General features: G+C 40.6%; 1 pseudogene; it reads right to left on the reverse strand.

The window, feature by feature from the left end:
* The window catches only part of LOC100964405, a 121,553-nt pseudogene extending 112,176 nt beyond the window's left edge, over positions 1 to 9,377 (reverse strand).
* Positions 9,378 to 15,023: the final 5,646 nt, after the last annotated feature.

Consider the following 15,023-nt stretch of genomic DNA (forward strand, 5'->3'; position numbering starts at 1 on the left):
TCTATTCTGTTCCATACATCTACCTCTCTATTTTTGTGCCAGTACCATGCTGTTTTGATCACTATGGATTTGTAGTATAGTTTGAGGTCTGGTAGTGTGATTCCTCCTTTATCATTTGATTTTTAATTATGACTGTATGTAACTAGCCTCTCAAGATTCCTGAAAATGTAATAATCAGTTATGTGAGCCAGAAAGGTAGCTCCATGTGACCGCTGACCTTCATGGCACTTGAAGACAAAAGGCCACATTTTCTTTGGGGGTTGGGGATGGGAAGCATTTAAATGACTTCTTTCTGGCCTAACCTATATCCCTAACCTGTGAGATAACCACTAGCTCACCCACTCATTCATGGTGTATTTATTTAACAAACATTTATTGAGCACTGCTGGGCCCTGGAAATACTGAAATGAACAGGAGGAGCTCAAGATTGACAAGGGAGCTGATAAAAATTACAGGAAAATGTAAAAAATATGTGATAGACTTAGGAATGGGCAAAGTGACCAGGAGGAAGAGTGGCCTTTTACACTGGGGCCCTGGGAGGCCCTACTGGCTGCTCATTCCTTCAGCTGCTTCACTAGAGATTTGACATCTGAGCTCTTTTGCCAGTAGATCCCTTTCCTCTGCTAAAGACGCTCTCTTCCCCTGGCTTCCAGGATATCACCCTCTCCTTGTTTCTTCTCAGATTGTTGGCAGGTCCTTCTCAATCTCCTTTGCTGCTTCTCTGTTATTCTGAGAACTCTAAATGTTGCAGTGTCTCCCATTCCAGTCCTTGGATTTCTCTCTTCTACCTCTCTCACCCAGCGGTCACTTACCCAGTGTCAAGGAGATATCGATCACCTAATACCTCCAGCTCTGACCCTGCCCTAGAGCCTTAGACTTATCTATCTAATTTGCCCACTTGAAAACTCTGCTGGGGCTTGGCGCCTGTGGCTCCAGCGGCTAAGGCGCCAGCCACATACACCTAAGGTGGCGGGTTCGAATCCAGCCCAGGCCCACCAAACAACAATAATGGCTGCAACCAAAAAATAGCCAGGCATTGTGGTGGGTGCCTGTGATCCCAGCTACTTGGGAGGCTGAGACAGGAGACTCGTTTGAGCCCAGGAGTTGGAGGTTGCTGTGAGCAGTGAAGCCATGGCACTCTACCCAGGGGGAAAGCTTGAGGCTCTGTCTCAAAAAAAAAAAAAACAAACAAAAAAACTCTGCTGGATGGTTAGTAGATACTTCAAACTTCACATACTCAAAGCTGAACCCCTGACCCTCTGTCCTTGAAAACTTGCTCTTTCTCCTTCTTTCCCATCCCAGAAAATGGCAACTCTATCTCTCTAGCTATTCACCTAAAAACCTAGGAGTCATTCTTGACTTCTTTTTCTCTAACAGCCCCAATCCAATCTAGTGACAAAGACTGTTAACTTTGTCTTCAAAACACCCATGATGCAACCATGTCTCACCCCTTCCACCACCTTCGCTGTGGACCAAGCCACCATCCTGGGTGAATGTTGCATTGCCCTTCCAATACATCTTCCTGCTTCCTTTCTTGTCCACCGCCACCCAGCATCCCACCCCAACACACATCTAAAGTCCATTCTCAACATAGCAGCTTGAGTGGTCCTGCTGAAAAATAAGTCAGATAATTTAATTTACCTCATAAGATTGTTGTGTACATTACATGTCTAGCATGTGGTAAGCATTCTAGCTTTTAAAATTATTTTTGTTGTATTCAAATTAACAGACTATTACTCTACTATGTGATTTATAATATCAGATTTTGTTGGCTCTCAACGACAAATAGCTTGTGCTTAGAAGGTGGCACCCATGATTGTGAAGGTAGCTGAGTAGATCTTTAGTTTCAGAGCAGAGGAGATGCTGGGTTGCAATGCAAACAATGCCGGCAGAAGAGCTATTTTAATAACTGAGACCAATTTAGCTGTTTAATTTGGAGGGTGAAAACTTTCTAACTTAGGAAAACGAGAGAAAAAGTTCTCTTTTTTCTTTGTAGCAAACATTTATGTGATATCTATGCCTATTCCTGGGCTTATTTTTAAATTTTTTGAGATATAAATTTACATACAGCGAAGTTCGTTCTTTTTAGTGTACAGGTCTATGAGTTTTAATACATGCATACAGTCAAGTCATTGTCATAACTTGATGTAAAGCATCAAATCACTCCATGCCTTGGAGGAACTTCTGTGTGGCTCTTCAGTAGGAGAAGCAATTTGTAAATAAGCAAAGTCATTGTTTTGTTCACAAGGGCTTTATTGAAAATAATTTTGCAAGTACTTAAAAATAGTTTGTTGGTCTTTCTTCTTAAGAAAGGTAAACACTTCCTTCGTTTACACATATTGATTTGCCCAGTAAGCACTTTTCTCACTGACAACTCAGAAGCCCAGCCTGAATAAACACCATGTTTACCCTGTAGGAGGTAAGGTCTTGCCATGCTCTTATGAATCTACACCATGACCAAATTGGCCCTAGAGTCTTAATATAAACTAAGGTGCTCCCCACTCATTCTTTTTTGTGTTTTTTTTTCTTAAATAAGGTTGTTTTTTTGGATGCAGAAAGTGTATTAAATTAACCATAACAATGGAAAAAGACACATTTTCAATACTTCTGGCATAACTAAATCCTGCCTTTTTTTAAAGTAACGTGGTCATTTACTAGCACAATTATAGGATTTTATGGACCTTTTACATTTTAAAAATTATTATGACTGTTGTGCTGCTGAAGTGGTTCTTAATTTTGGCTGCATATAATAATCATAAAGAAACTTTTAAAAATAAACAAAAATGATCCCAGGCCTTTCCCCAGAGCAATTGAATTAAAAATCTCACAGAGCAAGACGTTCTATAGGATATTCTGTGTGCCACCTACATTAAGAACCACTGGTGTAGCTGTGTGTGTAACTTCCTGCTTAGCTTTGGGGGTCTCTCCATAGAGGGATGGGCAAAGCTGGAGGCAGCCCACTGTAGGGGGCAGATCACAGACCAGAAGTTAGAAGACCCATAATAGTTTTAACTCTGATGCTCACAAGCCCTGTGAACTTGGCCTCTTTGGACATTAGTTTCAGGGTCAATACAAAGGTAAGATGAACGAGGTACCATGAATTTAAGGAGGAACTGTTAGGGCTGGCTATACTTACTTTACGCTGAAAATGAGTTTATGTTTTGTTCCCCAAGTGTCTCATTTGCCTTTCTCCAGCCCTAGGTCTGCTTAGTTTCCTCACCCTAAAATGAGGAGAGGGGATTAACTGTCTCTGTAATTTTTCCCAGAGCTAATACTTTATGTCCCAAATCTAAAGTATAGGCCAATACAGAGCCAAAGTATGGCTTGTATCCAAGTATAGTTATCCAGTTAAGTCTGGTCAATAGCAGAGGTGAATAATTCAGGCTAAAAGTACTCTCTTCTTTCTGCAAAAAGAGAGTGTGGGTTTTCTTTGCTTTGTACTTCAGGAAACTTGTAAGAAGAATGCTGTTCCCTTGTTCCTTAATTATATCAACAATCATCAGCCCACTGGCTCTAGTACTTTACTTTGACTTTCAGCCCAGGCCACACACAAATTGCCATGCCATCTCGTGCCCTGTGACAATTCCCTTGTGTTTTCCAAAAATTCTGAAAATGTATATATTGGTGGAGGAGGGTAGTGTTAAGGTGTACTATTACTGTGCCTCCTGGGAGGGACATTTATTTTATTTTAAATGACTTACATGGAAGGCTTGGGCCTGTGGCATGCAGAATTAACTCCTACTGGCTGATGAGAACCCATTTTTTAAATTTCAAGAATTTAGTAAGCTGCTTATTAAATGTAATGTCATTAAAAATTAAATTGGATAAACTTACAGTTAAATAAATTATATTAAAAACAAACATAATGAATGCTGAAAGTTCTTCACTTCCTATTTTACTGCATTTTATCATACTATTACCATGTTCTTGAGGTCATTTACATCTGTTGTATCAGTGTGGTAGGAAATAATAGTGTGCAACCACACACACCTCTTTCCATCTCTGTATTCTATAATGTCATATTGTATCTAGAAGCCAACCACAGTGGGAGTATTTACACTATGGAAATTTGCAAGTGCTTTGGAAAGACATCTGGAGAACACTTAGAGAACTAAAAATAGACCTGCCATTTGACCCTGCAATTCCTTTGTTGGGTATATTCCCAGATGACCAAAAATCGCATTACAACAAAGATATTTGTATCAGAATGTTTATCGCAGCCCAATTCATAATTGCCAGGTCATGGAAGAAGCCCAAGTGCCCATTGATCCATGAATGGATCAACAAACTGTGGTATATGTACACCATGGAATACTATGCAGCCATTAAGAAGGATGGAGACTTTACATCCTTCATGTTCACATGGATGGAGCTGGAGAATGTTCTTCTGAGCAAAGTATCACAAGAATGGAGGAAAAAATATCCAATGTACACACCCCTATTATGAAACTAATTTAAACCTTTTTATATGAAAGCTATAACCAAATAGCCTAAGAATATGGGGAGGGGGGAGGGAGAAGGGAGCGGGTAATGGGTGGAGGGAGGGAGTTTGGAGGGATTACTTCTGAGGTTTACCTTATAGGGGTTCAGGTGAATCTTTCTAAGAGTAGAATGTGAATGTTTTAAAGCAATAACTGAGAAAATGACATGAAGGCTGTGTTGACCAGTTGATGGAAGTATTTCAGATTGCATGTGAAAACCCCACACTGTACCCCAGAAGTGCATTAATGTACATAGTTACCGTTCAATAAAAAAAAGAAAAAAAAAAAAAAGAAATTTGCAAGTGCTAGAAATTAGGCCTTTTTTACTTGGAGATCCAATTGTTGAACATTTGCCAGCACACGACTGGCTTAGGTTAGCTAGAAAGTCAAACAATATACTTGTTATTTATCTGTGCCCTGTCAAGCAACTTCCTGTAGTAGAGAGAGAAGTAGAGAGTGTTCTACTAATAATTTGAGAATACCATCTCCGTCCTTCAATTTTCCCCTCTTTGAAGCAGGCAGAAGTATAATACTTGCCCATGTTATCCCAAAAGGTTATTGTGAAAACAAAAATTCATTTTCGTCTCTCTCTCTTTCTTTTTTTTTTTCTGAGACATTCTCACTCTGTTGCCCTCAGTAGAGTGCCATGGCATCACAGTAGCTCACAGCAACCTCAGACTCTTGCACTAAGAGATCCTCTTACGTCAGACTCCTGAGTAGCTGGGAGTACAGATGCCTGCCACAATGCCTGCTAGCTTTTCTATTTTTTAGTAGAGATGGGAGTCTTGCTCTTACTCAGGCTGGTCTTAAACTCCTGAGCTCAAGCAATCCACCTACCTCAGCATACCAGAGTGCTAGGATTACAGGAATGAGCCACTGCACATGGCTTTCATTTTTAACTCTCAAAAATAGTGCTGTGGTTCATGGTTTGTGGTTTAGTGAAAGGGCTACAAAAAATGAATACCTTTGTCTTAGTTTTTCTTATGCTGCTAGAACAGACTACTTTAGACTGAGTGATTTATAAACAATAGATGCTTATTTGGTGTATGATTCTTGAGGCTGAGAAGTCCAAGATCAAGGGTGAGATCCTTTTTTCTACATCATAACATGGTACAAAGTGTCACATGGTGAAAGAGCACATGTGGGAGAGGGAAGGGGGCCAGACTCACGTACTATAAGGATGCCCCTCCTGAGAGAATGAGCTCACTCTGTGTGACAACAGCATTAATTCATTCATGAGGCCAGATTCCTCATGACCTAATCACCTCTTAAAGGTCCTACCACTTAATATTGTTGCTTTGGGGATAAGGTTACCAACACAAGAACTGTAGGGGGGGGCCATGCAACCCATAGCAACCTTATATAAACACAAGGCATTATTACAAAGGATCACACAGTCTCAAGAGAACAGTTAAGAGATATGAAGACATAAAGATAGAAAATAAAAAATATAAATTTTCCACCCTTGCTATTTTCTTTACCTTAATGTTTGGCTGGATGAAAGGAGTAACAGAATAGCATTCCTGTGCTCATCTTTGGAACCTGTGCCTTTAAGGGAATCCTTGATACATTGACGTAGCTTTTAAGGTGGCACACTTTGGTTATGCTGGGATACTTGAGTATCCCAGCATAAATTAACTCAAGGCTAAAACTAAGGATTATTATTAACTGAGAGTTTTATGTTAAAATTATTCATTTGTAGGCATTTTCCCACACACATAAAAAATGTGTGACCAAAATGTAAAGGGATTCATTTAGCACCTAATCTTGTGACTTATGGGTTGGAGCAAAGTGATGGGGTGCCATTTTACCTCCTTCCTCAGCTCTCACATTTGATCTACAGTGAACTGTGAATTTGGGGCAGGGAGGGACAACGTCTACTCCTGATTCCTGCCCACTTATATTCGTTAGACATAAAAACCTTGAGTGATCTGAACCCAGCTGTGGTCTACAGACCCCTGGGGAATAGTGAAGTTATGGCAAGAAAGCTGAATTCATTTCAACCTCCAAAATTTTGTCTGTAGTATAAGGAAAAATTATTTTTGAAATTCAACCAGACACTCTTGTTATGAGTCAAACATAACTTTCACTTCAAGGCCTTACTGAATCCATAATGTCATTAGGGCCAAAGCCATACTTCATTCAAGGTTGTGCTATAGCCAGGAACCCCCAGCTAAAGGGGTTAACACAAGGGCTGAAAGCCAGCCCCGATGCTCCTCCATGAGCCATTTGTCCTACCAGCCCTGAGAGAAAGCAGCACCGTTTTCTCACTGACCCATCTAGACAGTTCTCTTTTACTTCATTTTATAAAGACATGCCTAGCAAGGACTCTGTAGGTATTATATATGTTCTCAATCAACAGATACTAGTAAATAACTGCCATAGTTTAGGTGTCTATGTGTTCTTGCTATCAGAAAAAGAGGCCTTTCTGTCTAAAAGGTTTGGAAAACTGGGGTGGATTGTCCATGTCTGGACTGATGTTTCCACTTCTCTGAAATGCGCGCGCGCGCGCGTGTGTGTGTGTGTGTGTGTGTGTGTGAATAGGATTACAAAGATCACCTCCTAATAGAGACAGAATAACTGAATTTTACCAGTCTCCATTCTTCCTCAGACTTGGATAAAGATTCTCCTAATATTATGGTTGTCATAGCTCCAGCTATAATCTACCAGTTAGCTTTTGTTGACATCTTAAAACTTGTGTTAAAATAACAAACATTTATTGTTTCTCATGATTTTTTGGGTTAGCTGGACTAGCTCAGTTGGGGCTAGATAGTCTGGCATGGCCTCAGTTATGTATCTGGTGGCTGGCTTGTGGTCAGCTGGGGCAGTGGGGATACTTGGCCATGTATCTTTCATGCTCCAGCAGGCTAGCTTTGGGTTATTTACATGGTTACTAGCTCAGGGTGGTAGGACACAGACAAATAGCACAGAAGGAATTGTAACCACGATTATGAATTACCACACTTATTGATTTAATTTAAAGACATTAGGGAAACAAAATCCTAGTGCCATTTTCATTAGAGGAAAAAAATGCCTATTTCCTGCTTTGCCTAACATTGTGGCTATGTAGTAAAAATTTTTCTAGTAGGTTCATTAAAAAAAACTGAAATGAAACAGATAAAATTAATTTTCATATTGTATTTTATTTAACCCAATATATTAAATGTTATCATTGCAGCACGTAATCAATATAAAGAATTATGAGACTTTTACAATTTTTTTAATACTAAGCTTCTCTAAGCTAGTATGTACCACATCCATATAGCACATCTGAATTTAGATCAGCTACATTTTAAGTGCAATAACTACCTGTTGGCTAGTAGCTACTGCACTGGACAGCACAACTTGAGAATATAGACTTTATTTCTTTATTATTTCCCCAAGGAAATACTTTAACTAAGTTGCAAAACTTTGGCAGATCAATACAGTACTCTGTAATATAATAACATCACATTTTTTCTTGCAGTCTTATATTACTTTAGAGGCAATTTTCACTCCCTAAATATTTAAGTATGAAACTGAAACACTATGGATTTTAATGGTGGTTGATAGCAGAGCAAGTTATTTTATTTTATTTTACTTTTTGAGACAGAGTCTCACTTTGTTGCCCTCAGTAGAGTGCTGTGGTATCAGAGCTCACAGCAACCTCAAACTGCTGGGCTTAAGTGATCCTCTTGCCTCTGCCTCCCAAGTAGCTGGGACTACAGGCACCCACCACAACTCTTTGGTGGTTTTTACAGACTGGGTCTTGCTCTTGCTCAGGCTGGTCTCGAACTTCTGACCTCAAGCAATCCACCTGTCTCGGCCTCCCAGAGTGCTGGGGTTACAGGCATGAGCCACCTTGCCTGGCCTAGACAGCAAGTTATTTTATACAAATTAATATTTTTAATAGTAGGTAATTTCTCTTTTTAAAGTAAGTTCCCTCATGCAAGTTATTGAGATTTCCAGCAGTAGGGCAATTGTGTGTATGTAAGAGATGGCTCTGCTTTGTTCTGGGGTTGGTCCAAAGCTAGTTAGAGTTCCAGTGCATGAAAAGCTTTAAACTTCCATCTTAAGGAAATTCAATGTCCATATCAATTTCCAAGTACTTAAAAAAAATTACGTTTTCACATAAATACTGGAGCCCTCAAAGTTAGACAGCCATTTCAAACAATACCAATTTCAGGTGATCCCTTTTGTCTAGAGGCCCTGCAGCTCTCTGTTTTGATCAGAAGTCACATAGCCTTACATTGGCTTATTAAAAAAATTCTACCTAACATATAATTGTATTTTTAAAATAATAAATAAATATATTGCCAGGTTGGAGAGAGCTGGGGAGTCCAATGATGTCTACCCACTTTTATTATCATTTTTTTTTTTTTCAAATACTGCTACTGCCATCAAGTCTCTTGCTGGAGCTGTCAGTTCTTCAATCTCAGCATTTAATTTATGTTTTGCCTATCCCATTGCATCTCCCTCTTCATTAGCATTTGAAGCTAGGGTACTTGCCATCAGCCCTTCAAGGTAACTGCTAAGGCTGACTCCTTTCACAGTGCTTGTGGCTTCTTGAGTCAAAATAGTGTTTTCTGGGTCCTGAGGATGTGGTTTCATCTACTGAAACCATATTTGTGAATGAAATAGTAGTACATTTAAGTTCCATTGCTTTCTCTACAGGATCAGCTACAGAATGTTCTTGCAAATAGGCTTTGGTTCTTGCTGCACCAATAAGAGACTTCACAGTGGAAGGCAGTGCCCACTCTGTGCTGAGAAGTCTGTGATGGTCCAACTCTCCAGAGAGATCTATTTATCTGTCCAACACATCAACTCAAATCACATTTGGGGGCGGGTTTCGGTATTTCTGCATTACAGCTGTTGTAATGGGTGGTCAAAGACATGCTCCAAAGTTGGTATCTTCATGGTACCTACAGCCTGCTTGATGCATGGACTTTATTTCTTTATTTACATGAGAAAACTGAGGTTCTGAGAGGATGAGTGGCTTTCCTGAGATCACATGATTGGTTGAGCCAGGATAACCCCAGGTTGATTTGAGACTGGAGGCTTTATTCTTTCTATCATACTATACTGGCTGCTCCAAAAGGCGTTATTTGGGGGGGGGGGGTGACGGAAGAAGCACTTACATCCCTTCTGTTAAGATGTAAACCATTTCCCTTTTCCTTACCCTGCTAAGTCTAATTCTCTATGACATCCAGGGACTGAAACAATTTAGCCTTTTCCCTATTTATTCATTCTCACAGTTCTCTATTCATGCTAGTCTCCCTGCCCATAATATACCATGTTAACCTGGGAATCAGAAGACACGTTTCACTCCTTTCCTACTGCTCTTTGAGGCTCCATTCATCACCACTTTGATATGTATGGGCTCTTCTCTCTTGGTGGTGCTTTTTTCTTTTTTAAATAAAGGATTGAGTTGAGGGACAGAGTGATGGATGCGGAGGGAGGAAAGAAGATAGGAGAGGAAAGAAAAGAGAATTTGGTGGTGTCTTACCTCCAGGGGAGTTGTGAGATTCTCAGGAGCAAGATCTATGTCAATGAGTTCTCTTGAATTCTCTCACTCTGTATATTCTTATACTCTGTATGATCTGATGTTTAACATTTTGTACAGTTCTTTCTTGTTAGTGGGAGCTCAATTAGTCACTTAACCATTGGAGCTGACATCAGAAGAAGGACCAAGGCTGCCCAAAAGAAGGGTTGTAAGCCTAGGGACATTAGATGATGGCCTCCAAGTGTTCTCTTCCTCTGAAAGAAAAGGAAGTCAGGTGACTGACACATGGCTGTGCCATGGTGCTGGGGTATCCTGGCACATGAGAGGCCTTTAACAGGCATTTGTTAGAAGAATGGATCGACTGTATTTCTAAGTCAATTTGAGCCGAAAGCAAGAAGGTATTGACAAATTGCCCTCCACACCCATAAAATTGGTAAACATACCATTATTAAAACATTAAATTCTGAGTGTAATCTGGTGGCAGAGTGAAAATGGATATTAATGGTTGACAATTAAAAATAGCAATTAAAAACTGTTCGGTCTCTAACTGGTCTTTTCCAACATTGACCTATTTTTCTATCTGACTAGAATATGTATATTTTCCAACTTCTTTTAGGTTCCTCTGTGGGAAAAGAAATAGCAATTAAAGATTGTTTTACTTCTGATTTATTCTTTCCAACATTTTACCTATTTTTCTGTTTGAAGAGAGTATATTTTTAAGCTTCTTTTGTTTTCCTCTGATGAAACACTGGAACAATTTTGATTCTTGAGGTTTTTTTCTTTCCATGAAATTGAGCTGATTAGGATACCATACGGAGTGGAAACAATTGTTTTCAGGTATGCTGGTGTACAGTTACCCACAGAGCTGCAAGCCGTGAGTGTTTACATGTTTCTCATTTCCTTGTGGAAATTCTTAGACTTTGTTAGATAAAGATCTGGCAGACTCTAACTTTGTGAACATTACAGCCTTAGCTTATCAGACATGGCTGTATCCTGTTCAGTGGCCTCTGGGACAAAATGGTGTATTCTCTGATTTTGATTCTATAGAATGACCTTTGCAAAGCCTCTCCAGCATCAATTTCTTCCTGCCTATTTCTAACAGCTCTTCGATTTTTGTCTAGGGATACCTCTACCCCTATGCAGAGCTGAGGGTTAGGGAAGCTGGCCCCATCTCCGGCTGCAGTGTGGGCTGCGCTCTTCCTAATTTTACTCCCTTGCCAGAGGTTAGTTTAGGAGTCCAGACCTGAGATAATCAGCGGGTGGGATTCTTACACCAATGGATTGGCTCAGGAGTGGGCATGTGACCAAATTTTGACCAATGAGATGAAAAGGAAGGTCTCTTAAGAGTTTCATGGTAAGAGAGTTCCTACCCTTAAGAGTGGGGTTACTGGATGAGATGGTCTTAGGTCAGGCTGTGAGGCTGGGAAATGCTACTGCTCTCAGCCTGCAGACATGGCTAACGCACAGAAGAGGGAGGGGCCAAGCAAATCATAGAGGCAGATTTGGAGGCTGATGGAACTATACCTGATGGCTACCCAGCATCGGGACATTTTCACTTAAATGGATCAATAAACCCTCTTTTAGGGTATGAACTGGTTGAAATGGAGCTTTTCTCCAAAGTAATGTGAATCATAAAATAAGAACTCAATCTTACAAAATGTAAAGGTAAATGTGTGAGTGCACACAGAAAATAAAAGACAGAACAGGCCTGCAGGCCTGGATGTAGTATAGTCCTTCCTTCTTCTAACTTCCAAAGGAAGAAACAAGTTCAGAGAGTTTGACAAAGCTCATTAATGGCACAGCCTGAATTCTTGCTATGCTTATAAATCCAAGATATATATATATATATAGAAAAAAGAAAAGAAAAAGAAAAAGCTGTACTTTGTTTGACAAATTCCTTCAGAGAATCCCAGTGGCAACCTTCTATCAGACCCTCCCTTGGCCTAATCTTAAGTAGCTAATCCCAAGTTCTCCTACACTTTTGCTACAGTTTTTATTTGAACAGAAAATAGTTTTGTGTGTCTTTTTGTTTTTCTACACAAGGTTCTGTCTTGATAACTTTGCCATTTTTCTTTAAGTGGCTTCTTTTTTTTTTTAAGAGACAGAATTTCACTTTGTCACCCTCAGTAGAGTGCTGTGGCACTCTGTGGCATAGCTCACAGCAACCTCCAGCTCTTGGGCTTAGGTGATTCCCTTGCCTCAGCCTCCTGAGTAGCTGGGTCTGCAGGTGCCCCTCCACAATGCCCAGCTATTTTTTTTTAATTGCAGTTTGGCCAGGGCCAGGTTCCAAACCTGCCACCCTGGGCATACAGAGCCAGAGCCCTACTCACTGAGCCACAGGCACTGCCCCTTTAAGTGGCTTTTTAAAAAATGAGGTAATAGTTAAGAAGATAAGACCTCTACTTGCCTGAATATCAGCATGACACTCTGACACAAATAACGTAGTCAAATTCTCTCTGGACCTCATTCTGTATCCCCAAACAATTTGTCAAGATGTTTTTCTAAATACAGAGAGTTCTATTGCCAAGAATTCTGGTGGCAGTTGTCAGGCAATAAAATTCCAGTTTCCTGGCTACAAATGAATGAACAAATGAATGGTCTCTCTATTGACAGATGATATGATATTGTATAGATCTACTGCTGCTCCCCAGAAGACTCTATTGCAGCCTTAGTTTAGAGTACTACCACCTCTATCTTTTACAAGGGCTCAGAACTTTCTGAAGTTTAATATTTATACTAAGGGAATATTATAAAATCTTTTCTCAATATTGCAATAGGTATATCATTATCTACTATGCAAGTATTATTGTGACACTTTGCAAAGCACTTGTAATTTGGCCATAGCAGAGTTACACTTGCCTAATTATTTAATCCTAAAGTTTCTTCTTAAAAATTGGCTCATAGTTCCACAAGGGCAAAAAGCATGTAAGATTTCAGAGGAGAAAACACTCACTGTAGCCTAGAATATTTGAGAAGGTTTGAGCAGTGAAATCTGAGTTGGTCAGGTAGGATTCAGCTGGGAGAGAGAAGGTAGAAAGGTTTTACTATCTAGGGGAATGCTGGGGACAAATGTGCAGTGATGAGAATGCCTAAAGCTTATTATAGGGAACAGCCAGGTGACCAATCTGGCTGCAGCAGAGGATTATGGGAAATCCTTTTTGAAAAATAATACTGTAGAAAATCTTAAGACTGAAACCAAGAATTTTGGGTATTCTTCTTTCTGAAGACAAATAGCAGGCTAGCACTAGAGGCTGGGAGGGAGGGACAAGAGCTTTAAGAAGATAAACCTGGCTGTAGAGTGCATGGCCCTGAAGGTTGGGGGCCTGTTTTAGATGAAATGGGCCATGTGCAACTGGAACAGTTCAACTGAAGGAGTGGAATGAAGAATGGAAATGATGAGCCAGAGTGGGAGACATTAGGAAGAAAAAGGATTGGCAGCTCTCAGTGGCAAACTGGAAAAGGAAGTCCAGATGGAGAGGGCACCAAGATGATTTGAGGTTTGTAGCCTCCATCATGGGTGTATGAAATTTCCCCTGGAAAAATTAGGAAATGCAGAAAAGGAAGCCAGAATCTGGAGGTAAGAAAAGGAATTTGTTTCCTGATAGTCAGACTAAGTCTGAGGTGACAGTGAGGCACTCAGGCAGTACTGTTTAGGAGGCAGTTAGAAGGGAATCATGGAGGCGAGATAGTTAGGGCTAGAGATCAGGCTCCAGGAGCCATTTCCACCTCCACAGCGGTCCCTCCCCCCTTCCTAAGAGAGTCCCAGCTGTGTTTGGGCTACCTGGTGCCCAGGTGGAGAGGATAAACCATGACTGGCCTAAGCCCAAGTGGGGTAACTTGGTAACTCATTTTCCTTTGACTGGTCAGGGGGTGAGAGGGTGATCCAGTTCTGGCCAAAGAGACAGTAAGGGCTTTTGGGAAGGCATTTTCCTCCTGATAAAAGAGCCCCACCTGAGGTGAGGGCTTGATTTGCTTTCATCTTCCTCCTTCCTGCTTGTAAACTCATCAGAGGAGCATGGGATCTTTGGAGTGTGGCTGACATGCTGATGATGCCAAAGCAGAAAGGTGGCAAGAACCTTTGGTCACTTGTGGCTGCTGAACCAAGTTTGGAATTACCTTCCTCCAAGCTCCCTGTTGCACGTGTGTTTATTAAATGTCTGTGTTATTAAGTCACTATAAGCTGCTACTTTATCACTTTTGGGTGAAGTTAGCTGATGCAGATGTAATTATTAATGCCTGTTGGAATGCATATGACCTGAGAAGGAGAAGGACAAAGCCTAGAGATGCCCGTATTTAGGAGATGGAAGATTTTTGCTAATTAAATTTTAAGGTTTTTAAGTTAAGAAGCTTTACAGAAAACTTTTGTATCATGAAAACATACCCTTCTACCCCCCTGCACCGGACGACCTCCCTCTTTCCAACCTTGTGCGTTTTCCAGAGAGCCTGTGTTTCAAATAAAAGGTCAACAAGGAGATCGGTTTCAGTTTGGAGCTCAGGGAGGGTGATTATTTCTCTAATGTGCTCTGCTTCCTGTTGCTAAAACACAGCCCTTTCAAATGAGATTGTTTGCTAAGTGAGGCATCTCCTTCCTCTTTCTCCTTTGGATGAATTAGAGAGCAGGAAGAATCAGCTTGAGAACCGAGGAGCTTTATTTATTCCCCATGGATAGGGGCCTGCTACCAGAGGCCACAGGCTGGAGTGACAGAGGACAGAGCTGACTCATAGGGTAGGGAGAAAATGGCCTGGATCTTTGATAGAGGTAAGCGGTGTCCGATTCCTCCTGGGGGGAGGAGGGAGAGGTTATGGCAAAGAAACTCGTATCTATTCCTCTGGGCAATTAATGCCACTATTTTTCTCGAAAAAGCATTTTTTTCTAAGCTGTTGAGGATAATTTAGCCCCCATCTTGACAGGACATACTAATGACTCCTAATGGATACATTCTTTTAAAAAATAAAGAGGCACAAGAAAATTGCTAGATATTAAACAGAGTCCCACATGTCTTATCTGAGTCTATAATGGCCCTCTCAAGTGACCCAAGTGAATGAAATGCAACTCTTCC

Source organism: Otolemur garnettii, unplaced genomic scaffold (genome assembly GCF_000181295.1).
Source record: "Otolemur garnettii isolate 467f Iridium unplaced genomic scaffold, OtoGar3 scaffold00002, whole genome shotgun sequence".
Classification (NCBI taxonomy): Eukaryota; Metazoa; Chordata; class Mammalia; order Primates; family Galagidae; genus Otolemur; species Otolemur garnettii.